The sequence below is a fragment of the Sciurus vulgaris genome (genome assembly GCF_902686455.1).
Source record: "Sciurus vulgaris genome assembly, chromosome: X".
NCBI classification, from domain to species: domain Eukaryota; kingdom Metazoa; phylum Chordata; class Mammalia; order Rodentia; family Sciuridae; genus Sciurus; species Sciurus vulgaris.
Window position 1 is genome coordinate 49,140,283 of NC_136471.1, and position 12,669 is coordinate 49,152,951.

Consider the following 12,669-nt stretch of genomic DNA (forward strand, 5'->3'; position numbering starts at 1 on the left):
TTATAGAAAGCCTGTGCTACAGAATATTCTCAACAAAATATTCCATGAGGAGGAAATGAAAAACAACAATGTAGGTCAGCAAAGGGAGGAACTACCTTAAAGAAAAATCCATTCAAAGGAGAAACCAAGCTAAGTTAAAAACCAAAAATAAGCCCAAATGACAGGGAGTACAAATCATATCTCAATAATAATCCTGAATGTAAATGGTCTAAACTCATCAATCAAAAGACACAGAGTGGCAGAATGGATTCAAAAGCAAGACCTAACAATATGCTGCCTTCAAGAGACTCTTCTCGTAGAAAAAGACATCCACAGACTAAAGGTGAAAGAATGAGAAAAAACATACCATACACACTGACTCAGTAAAAAAGTGGGGGTTTCCATCCTCATATCAGATAAAGTGGACTTCAAGCCAAAGTTAGTCAGGAGGGATAAAGAAGGACATTTCATACTGCTTAAGGGAACCATAAATCAGGAAGACATAATGATCATAAATATACATGCCCCAAACAACAGTGCATCCATGTACATCAAACAAATCCTTCTCAATTAATTCCAGGAATCAAATAGACCACAACACAATAATTCTGGGTGACTTTAACACACCACTGACACCGCTGGATAGATTGTCCAAGCAAAAACTAAACAAAGAAACCATAGAACTCAATAGCACAATCAATAACCTCGACTTAGCAGGCATATATAGAATGTTCCATTCGACTATGAGCGAATTCACTTTCTTCTCAGCAGCACATGGAACATTCTTCTTTATTTTATTATTTTTTTTTTTTTGGCGGTACTGGGGATCAAACTCAGGGCCTTGTGCTTGCAGGACAAGCACTCTACCAGCTGAGCTATCTCCCCACACCTGGTCTCACATTTTTATTGACAAACATATTAATATACTTTTTGTTATTGTTATATGTGAAATCTTTTCTTCCACTAAATCTTCCAAAAGATCATTTGAATATATGTAAACTACTGATTTTTGTATGTTGATTTTGTACTTGGTAATCTAATTGAGCTATCTTACTGTTTGCAGTAGCTGTTAATAAAATATCTTGAGTCTAAAAATAAAAAAAATTAGTAAATAAAAAAACCCATTAATAGGGGCTGGGGATATAGCTCAGTTGGTAGCGTGCTTGCCTTGCAAGCACAAGGTCCTGGGTTCAATCCCCAGCACTGCAAAAATAAATAAATAAATAAATACATACATACATACATACATACATACATACATACATACATACATAGCAGGACAATCAGTAGAGTAGAGGAAGGGGAAAAGGAGGAGGAAGAAGGGAAGGGAAAGGACTGAATTGGAGCGAATTATATTCTATGTTTGTCAAAATGAACCTAAATATTATATATAACTATAATGCACTAAGAAAAACATGAAAGAATATAAAGTATGTGTCCTGGCACTCTAATCCAAAAGACTCCTTATCAACATATTGGCATGCCATGTCTATGAAATGTATGTGAATAAAATGGGACTGATTTATATGAAAAAATAAGTTCCATCAGTGATTTTTCTTCCTTTTCATGGTAAAAAGCATGCATTGTAAGTATAGAGACATACCTCCTCTTGCTACTGCCCAAGACTTCCTCATTTGTAAATTTCCTCTGAATATATCTTTGACTATCTAACAATGTGGAGTGGTCCATCTGTTTCTTTGGTATGAGCTTTCTTCCACTTATGGAAGGTAGTTCTTGGTCCTATTGGGGAGTTTTCCCAACACTGATATTAAAATACAAACTATCTTCTAGTTTCTTCATCAGTACCTGGATCTTTTAAGGTCCTCAGTCATTTATGTCAAGGTAGAAATCTATGCCCTCTGTTGGGCATAGATCACCAGTACCACAGCATGTGGAACAATTAACATGCATTGAGCATCTTTCTATGCATATTCAATTGCTCATTCAAAAAGTGAGAAGATACAATTTAACATCAGGGAAACATATAAAAGGTAAATAAACAGAATTCCTTCTCAAGACAAGCTAGACAACACTTGAGAAAATAGTAAAAATGATCAAGTTCACTATATTGTCCTTATATTGCATAGAACTTTTCTAGTATTTCAATAGGAATGAAAATGGCTGTTAGTTTAATTCTATTGGGCAATTCCCGGGAACAAAGTAAAAAGAAGCAAAGGGCACATAAGGTAGGTAAATTAAACCAAATTAAAAATTATTGCAGAAGTAGCAATTCAAGCAATGTTATAGTTGGTTGGGATTTATTACATGAGAAAATTATTCACTGAAACATACAGTATACAGTATATTGTAAACACTTTCAAAGTTATCCTAAATTTAAAAATTAAGGTAAATTAAAGATTATCTTCAGCAGAAGTAAAACACTATGAGAAATAATTGGGGTATATAAGAATTTTAATTAAGAATAGAGAAAGACAATAAAAATGATACTGATGTTAACAGAAGGCCCACATAAAGAGTCCCAATTTTTTACCTAATGCATTCAGAGCAGCCAAGGGAGTTACCAGTGTTGCTGGGGCAATGAAAAGCACAGGCTCAAAATGGGCAGCTTTTCTAATTTCACACAAATAAGACACGAATTTCATGGTCAAGCAAAGTAACAACTATAAAAAATAGCATATCTGTACTATTTTAACACTATATTATATGTCCTTTTTTTACTTTTATATCCTTTTATTATGGAGAAAAGAGATCCTTGGAGATGTCATTAGGGGGTAGCAGTCTAAATATGGCCACAAGACTTTTACCCTCCTACTTCCTCTGAGTGTGGCAGTCTTACCTGGCTTTAGGTTAATGCCACACAAAAGAGTAGAACTGCAGAAAACTAACTGAATTTGGCAGATGCTCCAGGGCCATGCAATAATGAGAGCAAGTGAGGCCAGTCCCCCAATCCACAAGTGCAAAAGCTGCATTTCTTATCAAGTCACCTGATTAAATATTGGGAAGGAATCTGGTATTTATAAAGCCCAGATTAGATTAGTTGTAGATCTGTACAAAGTTGCTGTATCTTAATATTTCTACTCCAGATGACTTGTTTTACTTAAGATCCAGCTTGGGGGTTGAGAGTACAAAGCCTCAAATGGAAGACTAAATATTAAAAAATACCACAGAGGGAGTCAGTCTTCTTACCAGGGTCAGACTATAGATGGGGAGACTTGGCTACACATGAATTCTATAAGCCCTTTTTGTAGTTTATGCTAAATTCTATAAAAATTAAATACATTTAACCTGATGTAAACCAATCAATTAGATACAGAAATGTTACTACAGAGCCTTTACAACCTGCAGAACCACTGAGTCAAGGGATGTTACATAAAGGTAACTTAAGTCCTCCATTTCGAGCTGGTCACTTGTCTTCTGGTTGGTAGTCTTCCAGTTTGGAGAACTGTAGATGCTGCTTCTTCCTAGAATGTTCTGTTTTCACCAGTGGGCCTAGGCCACCTTTGTGGCAAGCAGAAGTTCACTTCATTGCTTCAGCAGCCCCTTCATCACCATTGTCTGAAAGCTCTTCCTCACCAGAATCCTCTAGTAAACAGCTTCTTGGACATACTTCTGGATAGCTTCTCGTTCTCCTTCATCTCGCTCTCCTTCATCCTTCATGCAACAAGATCAACAGTTTTTTTCCTGTTGTACTGAATTAGAAACTTCTGCCATATTCTAATTGTACCTCCCAGGTGTAGGGTGTTGAAAAAACAAGGATAATGGTATCATTTTTTCTCCATGTACATGATGAAAGGAAGAGCTAACCACACGAGTTGGTAGAAATCTCCACATCGAAGTAGCACTATTCCAGTATAGGCATTGAGGTATCAAACTGCGATACTGATGGAGCAGGTGGCTACACCGAACGTCCTGTGTACCCTGGCAATAGTGTCCCAAAAAAGACCACCCAGCACTTGGTCCTCTAGACTTAGGTGACAGCAAGGGTTGTCAGACACCAATTCATAGAGCAGGTACCTGGGCTTAAACTTCACCGTGGCAGCCACCGCCTGGGTTCATAGTATATGTCTTAAAGTTAGGTCCAGCCTGTGTAAAGAATCAAAAGTTCTTATACATACATTTGTGCTCTACAAACTCTGAACTCCCAACAAATTCCAGGTTAGCACTATTTTTTTTTCTGATTAAATAAATTCCATAGCATCTATAAGACAGGATAATTCTTGCTGATGCCCTAGTATTTTGTATCATAATTCCTGTGGACAAAGATTAATAGTTTTTTAGTTAATAGTTTATGACATGTTATGTCACATCAGGAAATATATACAAATGACTAGTGAATAAAGAGCAAATGTACTGTGTTTCCCAGAGAAATTAGCAGGAGATAAGCATTTAACTTCTACTTCACTATGATTAAGAAAGTGCTACTGCTACCAGAAAGGGAAGCCAAAATGGCAGGACTTACTTGAAAGATTTATGGACAGTACCGATTCTAGAGTCTGACACCAACTATAACCTTGTCTCTTTGTTATTTGTTCCCAGGATGTTCCCCATTTGGATCATTTTCTTAGAAAGTAGCTGCCTAACAGTATAGGCCTTGAGCAGCAAAACTCTAGGCTAAATTTGCTATTGATTTGACCACAGAGAAACTGATCAGAATATAGGGCAGAGATGGAGATATATACTTAAAATATTTTTATTATTCTAGAATAGAAAAGTAAATGAATCTGCTAAGAAAGAAATCAGGAAAACAATCCCATTCACAATAACCTTACCAAAAAACAAACCTAAAATACCTAAGAATAAATCTAACCAAAGGGGGTGAAAGACCTCTACAATGAAAACTATACAACATGGAAGAAAGAAATTAAAGAAGATACAAGACAATGGAAAGACCTCCCATGCTTATAGATAGGCAGAATTAATATTGTTTAAATAGCCATAGTCCCAAGAGCAATATACTGATTCAAAGTAAACCCCATGAAAATACTAGTGATAGTATTCACAGACAAAACTTCACTGACAAAAAATACCAATGACAGCCTTCACAGAAAAAAACAGTCCTAAAATTCATTTGGAAGAATAAAAGACCTAGAATAGCCAAAGCAATTCTAGCCAAAAAAGCAATGGTGGAGGCACCACCATACCTGACTTCAAATTATACTATACAACTATAGGAACAAAAACTGCATGCTACTGGCAGAAAAACAGACACATAGACCAATGGTAAAGAACAGAAGACACCAAGAAAACCCACACAAATACAGTCATCTGATCCTTGACAAAGATGCCAAAAGTATACATTGGAGAAAAGACAGCCATTTTGACAAATGGTGCTGGGAATGAAAACTGGTAATCCATATGTGGAAGAATGAGAATAGATGCTTATCCCTCACTGAGCCCAAAAGTCAGCTCAAAATTTATCAAAGACCTAGAAATTAGACCAGATTATGCAACTTCTAGAAGAAAACATAGGGTCAATACACATATAGGCTTGGGCAACAACTTTCTCAATCGGATTCCTAAAGCTCAGGAAATAATGCCAAGAGTTAATAAATGGGATGGCATCAAATTAAAATGCTTCTGAACAGCAAAGCAAACAATTTAAGAATGTAAAAAGAGAACCTACAGAATGGGAGAAAATCTTTGCTATTTAGTCTTCTGACAGAGGATTAATATGCAGAATAAATAAAGAACTCTAAAAATTTAACACCCCAAAAAACCAATAGCCCAATTAAGAAGTAGGTAAATGAACTAAACAGATACTTCTCAAAAGAAAATACAAATGGCGAACAAATAAAGGAAAAAAACATCATTTAGCAATTAGGAAAATGCAAATAAAAACTACACTTAGATTTCATTTCACTCCAGTCATAATGGCAGCCATCAAGAATACAAATAATAAAAAATGCTGGAGAGGATGTGGAGGAAAAGGAAAACTTTTACACTGTTGGTGGGATTGTAAATTAATACAACCACTATGGAAATCAGTAGGGAGGTTCCTCAAAAGACTAGCTATTCCACTCCTTAATATTTATCCTAAAGAATTAAAGTCATCATACTACAGTGTTACATGCATCCCAAGTTAATATCAGCACAATTCATGAAAACCAAATCATGGAACCTGCCCAGGTATCCATCAATGGATGAAAGGATAATGAAGATGTGGTATAACATACACAATGGAGTTTTATGCAGTCATAAAGAAAAAGGGAATCATAGCATTTGCAGGAAAATGGATGGAACTTGAGAACATTATGTTAAGCAAAATAAATCAAACTCAGAGGGTCAAGGGTCATGTTTTCTCTCATATGTGGAGGCCAGAAAGAAGAAAGGAAAAGAAAGTTGTGGGGGGATTTCATGAAAATTGAAAGGGGATCAGAAGTGTAGAAGAAAGGGACCAGGAGGAAAGAAGAGGAGAAGGCAAGGGGAAATATTAGGAAATTGGCCAAAGTATGTTGTTATATTATGTGCATGTTCAGATATATACCAATAAATCCCACCATTATGTACTACTATAATTCACTAATAAAAATAGGGGGGAAAGTAAGTAAGTAAATATCAATGTTGTATCTGTATATGGTAATGTGCAAATAATTATGGGAAAATTAGATTTTGCTGAAAATGTCTAGGAAATAAGAAACCCTGAATGCTTGTTGCCTTATTCTAAACCTGACTGTTATCCATGAAAAAACACAACATGTTTAAATGAACATTGGATGACACTATTATGTATGATTATAATATACCAATAAAATACTTAAAAAATAATGGAGCATTGAGTTAAATATAATTTCATGGGTTGTAAAGTGAAGAATACTTACTGAACATTTGTCCAAACCACCAGAACCGTTCTTTCAGATATACATGGCCACTATGAACTAAAGAAAGTCAGAAAAAGTATTCATCTATCAATCCCAGAGCATTGTGATATGATAACTCAATAATGCCACTATTTATATTTTTCCATAGAGGAAAAGACAATTTAAAAATGTAGCTGTTATTTATTAATTGTATTAATGAACTTGGATTTTCTTCTTATCATACTTATAAAACTTCCTTTATTCCACTTATGAAGCAAAATATTTACCTGGTTTTGTAAAAGCATGATGTTTTATTGTAAAATTAAAGTGCATGTTGACTGCAAAATGTTAAAAAATACAGAAAAGTACAAGAAATAAGATATGCTAATAAAAAATAAAATATGCTAATGTAAAGAACAAGAAGAAACAGTGATTATCTGTAGGAGTAAAATATTAAAATGAACAATTTACCTTGATAACGATTCCTGCATTTGGGTGACATCAGCAAAATGGTAGAGGTGGGAAGTCCAAAAGTCCATCTCTTCACAAAAGCAGCAAATACACTGTTAAAATCAACTTTATCAGACCTTTGGGAACTAATAAAAAGCTTATGACAACCATACTTGTGAATTGATATTATGGAAAATGGCAGAATATGGAATGCCAGGGCTCTGACCCTCCAAAAAACAACTAATATTTGGGCAAAGTCTATCAACTTTTGTAGAATTCCAAAATCTAGTCAAAAACTTATGCTTATCGGAAAAATCATTCTGCCTGTGGTTTTTTGGGATTGACTTATTTCACTTAGCATGATATTCTCCAACTCCATCCATTTGTATACAATGAATCAAAATTTTTAAAAAGTGAAAAAAAGCAAGACATTAAAAAAATCTTACAACAAGCAGGGTAAAGCAGCTACACTGCAAGAAAAGAGTTTGAAGGTATTTTGAATTACCTACCTGCTAACTCTCCACTCTAAATTAGCAACAGCCAAAAACATAACATCCCCCACTCTTTATACAGGTTAATATTGCTGGAGGTCTCTTTTCAATCCCAAGCACCAAAATAAATAAGTAAATCAGAGGTAAAAATGTTGTGTCTTCTTAGGTATTTTCTGAGTATATTTCCAGTCCTGGACATGCATGTAGCATTCTAAATTCCCTGGTATACATGGGGACTGTCAAATGCCCTTATTTCTCCACACATTTCCTTTACTGTTCTTTTCTTATTCCTGAAAATTACAATTGCATTCATCAACTTGACTAAGGCAAAGTCCTTCCTTTATTTCACCCACCTTAGAACATTCCCAAGGCTGAGTGGCTTCCTCGAGATGGCTTTTGCTGAAAGCATTTAAGGGCAAATGTATTATCTGGAGCAGACCAGGGAAAGAGAAACTGTCAGTACAAGTAATAAACCAAAGAAAGGAAGAGAACAGGAAAGGAAATGTATGAAGAAATAAGGGCATTTAACAGTCCTCATGTATACCAGGGAATTTAGAAAGCTACATGCATGTCCAGGACTGGAAATACGCTCAGAAAATACCTAAGAAGACACTAAATTTTTACCTCTGATTTACCTATTTATTTTGGTGCTTGGGATTAAAAAGAGACCCATTTTAGATCTAAAGACACAAATAGGTTGAACGTTAAAAAATGGAAAAAGATATACCATGAAAATAATAACCAAAAGAGATATTGGGTGATGATACTAATATCAGAAAAAAACAGCACTTAAGTCAAAACCTTTTATAAAAGACCAAAAGGGCATATATATCAAAAAGGACCAATTCACAAAGAAAACACAACATTTATAAACAAATATGAATGTTACAGTTTACATATGACGTATCCCCACAAGCTCATGTGTGAGATAATGCAAGAATTTTCAGAGGTGACAATTATGAAGAATACAATTAACAATAGGTGTTGGCGAGGATGTGGGGGGAAAGGTACACTCATACATTGCTGGTGGAACTGCAAAACCACTCTAGAAAGTAGTATGGAGATTCTTCAGAAAACTTGGATTGGAACCACCATTTGACCCAGCTATCCCACTCCTTGGTTTACCCAAAGGACTTAAAATCAGCATATTATGGGGCTGGGGATATAGCTCAGTTGGTAGAGTGCTTGCTTCACATGCCCAAAGTCCTGGGTTCAATCCCCGGCACCCCCCCAAAAAAATCAGCATATTACAGTGATGCAGCAACATCAATGTTTACAGCAGCTCAATCCACAATAGCTAAACTATGGAGCTAACTAACCTAGGTGCCCTTCAACAGATTTATGAATAAAGAAGATGTGATATATATATATATATAAAGAAGATGTGATATATATATATAAAATATATATATATATATATATACACACACACACATATATATACACAAGGGAATATTAGTCATGAGGGAGAAAGAATGAATTTTTTACTTTTATAAAATGTAAACAGATGGATCTGGAGACTTTTATGCTAAGTGAAATAATCCAATCCCAGAAAACCAAAGGCTGGATGTCCTCTAATATACAGATGCTAATGTACAACCAGCAGTGGGGCATAGATGTTCAGTAAATTAGACAAAGGGAAATGAAGGGAAATGAGGGAGGACAGTAATAGGAAAGACAATAAAATGAATTGGCCATAACTTTCCTATGTTCATATATGAATATACCACCAGTGAAACTCCACATCATGTACAATCTCAAGAATGGAATCCTAATTAGAATAAATTGTACTCCATGTATGTATATGTCAAAATACACTCTAATTTCATGTATATCTAAAAAGAACAAATAAAAATCATAAAGATAAAACAAGAATTTTGGGAGGTGAAATGACTGGATTATGAGAGCTATAATTTAATCAGAGGATTAATTCACTGACATAGATTAACTGGGTGGTAACTGTAGGCAGGTGGGTGTGACTTCAGGAGGAGAGTTACTGGGGATTGCCTTTAAATTTATATTTTGTCCTGGTAAGTGGAGCACTCTCTCTCTCTGCTTCTTGATGGCCATGTCCTGAGCTGCTTTCCTCCTCTACACCCTTCCTCCATGATGTTCTGCCTCACCTGGTAACAAAAGCAATTGAGTTGGCCTTCTATGGCCTAAGACCTCTGAAACTGTGAGCACCATATAAACTTTTCCTCCCCTAAAATTGTTTCTGTCAGGACTTTTGGTCACAGCGACAAAAAAGTTGACTAAAACAAGGCATCAAACATCAGAGCTCCCAAATATATAAGGCAAACATTGACAGATTTGAATGGGAAAATAGATATTGCATAATAGCAGGAGACTTTGATACCCTATACCCTACTAATCCTAGGCTGTCATAACAAAATCCTATTGATTAGGGATCTTAAATAACAGAAGATTATCTCTTCATAGTTCTAGAATAATTGAATTCACAAATGTTTGGAAATTAACATACTCAAACAATTAGAGTCAAAGAATAAATAGTAAGAAAAATCAGAAAATAAGACAAATGAAAATGAAAACACAACATAAGATCAAAGTGCTAGCAGAGTCAATTGTTGGGTGAACGCTCTCCCCTTGGGTTGCAGATGGCCATTTTCTCTCTGTGTCCTCCTCGGTGCTTGCGCATAGAGAGAGAGTTCTTTTTCCTCTTCCTATAAGGCTACCAATCCTGTATCAGATTAGGTCCTCACCCTCGTGACCTCATTTAATCTTAACTGCCTCCTTAAGGTCCTGTCAAACACAATCATGTTGGAGTTTAGGACTGTGACATGTAAATTTGGAGGAGATATTCTTTAGTCCATAGCACCCAACTTTTTGATAATGGGTAGAACAATGAGAAAGAATATCAGTAATGAGGCCATGGGTATAACTCAGTGGTAGAGAACTTTCCCAGCACATGCAAGACACTTGGTTTGAAGACAGCAATGCAAAATAAACAATATCAATAAGGAAATAAAGGACATGAAGAACACTATAGATCAACTAACAGATATATACAGAACACTCCACCCAACAATAACAGAGCACACATTTTTTTTTTCTCAAATGAAAATGGAATATTCTCCAGGATACAGCATATGTTATACCACAAAACAAGTCTCTTACATATATTTTAATTGTATATGGACACAATGCCTTTATTTATTTTTACGTGGTGCCGAGAATCAAACCCAGTGCCTCACACGTGCTAGGCAAGTGCTCTACCCCTGAGCTACAACTCCAGCCCCTAAAACAATTCTCAATAAGTTTAAAAGGACTGAAATTTTTTCTAATCTTTTCTGACCACAGTGGAATTGTGGTCAAGAGCAGAAGCAAAACTGAAGAATTCACAAATTAAACAACATAATCACTGGGTCAAAGAATAAATAAGAGAAAAAAGAAAATAAGACAAATTAAAATGAAAACACAACCTAACAAAATTTAAGGGGTTCAGTGAAAGCAGTGTTAAGAAGGAAATTAATAAATGCAAATGCTAACATTAAAAAGAAACATCTCAAATATGCAACCTAACTTTAAACTTTAAGTAACTGGAAAAGGAAGAACAAACTAAATCAATAGCTAACATGAAAAGGAAAAATAGAGGGGGAATAAATAAATAGCAAAACAATACAGAAAAATCAATGAAACCAAAAGTTAGTTCTTTGAAAATGGCAACAAAATTGAAACACCTTTAGATGGATTAAGAAAAAAGGCAGGCAAGATAAATTATCAAAACCAGAAAAGAGAGTGGGGACATTACTGCTGATTTTATAGAAATAAAGAGAATTATAAGAGGAATACTACTAATGATTTTATGCCAGCAAATTGGACAACCTATATAAAATGGATGAGTTCCTAGCAATACACAATCTACTGAAAGTTAATCATAAAGAAGTAGAAAATCTCAAACACTCTCCTTTTCCCACTGACACTGCCACCTTCTACTGCCACTCCTGATGCTACTACAGTACTTATTCAATGCAGACCTGGTACCTCTTTGGAGAAGCAGTAGCTAAGGAGACTCTGGCTTTACCATGACTGAAAAAGAAAAAACCCCAAGAGGCCAAGAGTGAGAATAGTGACTATATCGTTTTGCAGTCGATGGGGCAGGATGGTTCTGTGGTGCAGCTTAAAAGTAAGAGTTGTAAACAAGGCATGGTGGCACACACCTGTAATCCAGGCTAATTAGCAGGCTGAGACAGGAGGATCAAAATTTCAATTCCAGCCTCAGCAACTTAGTGAGACCCTCAGCAACTTTGTGAGACCCTGTCTCAAAATAAAACATTAAAAGGCCTGAGGATGTATCTCAGTGGTAAAGCTCCCTTGGGTTCAATCCCCAGAACTGCCAAAAGAAAAAGATTAAGAGGCATACACCACTTAGGAAACTAAGGAAAGTTTAATGGGTGCACAGGGTTTGTTAATGAGGTACATCAGATTCTGATCTGTTAAGTAGCCAATCAATGAAACAGACACACCTGCAGAGTTGGAAATAGAGGATTAAGATACAATCAATAGCTGGGCACAGTGGTGCACACCTGTGATCCCCGTGGCTCAGGAGGCTGAGGCAGGAGGATCTGGAGTTCAAACCCAGCCTCAGTAATTTAGCCGGGCCCTAAGCAACTCAGGGAGACCCTGTCTCTAATAAAATATTTAAAAGGGCCGGGGATGTGGCTCAGAAGTTAAGCGCTCCTGGGTTCAATCCCTGGTACCAAAAAGTAAAATACATACACACACACACACACAAATACGTTCCAGCAGCAGACAGGAATTGTCTACTAAAATGGGCACCCACTGCTTTACTCCAGAACTCTCTCTTTACAGACCAAGAATACATTCTCAATTAGGAAACTGCAATTTGGTTCCACTACATCCTGACTACTATAATATGTTTTCTATTCTTTCATTTTCTCCTTCCCCATTCCTTTACTGTGCATAAAATAACTGGTGTTTGTGCACAAGCACATTGTATTTTTTTAACTAAA

General features: G+C 35.9%; 1 pseudogene across 1 annotated transcript; it reads right to left on the reverse strand.

Annotated features, from left to right (window-relative positions):
* Positions 1–3,457: 3,457 nt before the first annotated feature.
* On the reverse strand, positions 3,458–10,455 carry LOC306651560 (ribonuclease P/MRP protein subunit POP5-like; annotated as a pseudogene). Its single transcript has 2 exons — positions 10,399–10,455; positions 3,458–3,986 (listed from the first exon to the last, which is right to left on the reverse strand). The product of its transcript is annotated as a ribonuclease P/MRP protein subunit POP5-like (transcript).
* Positions 10,456–12,669: the final 2,214 nt, after the last annotated feature.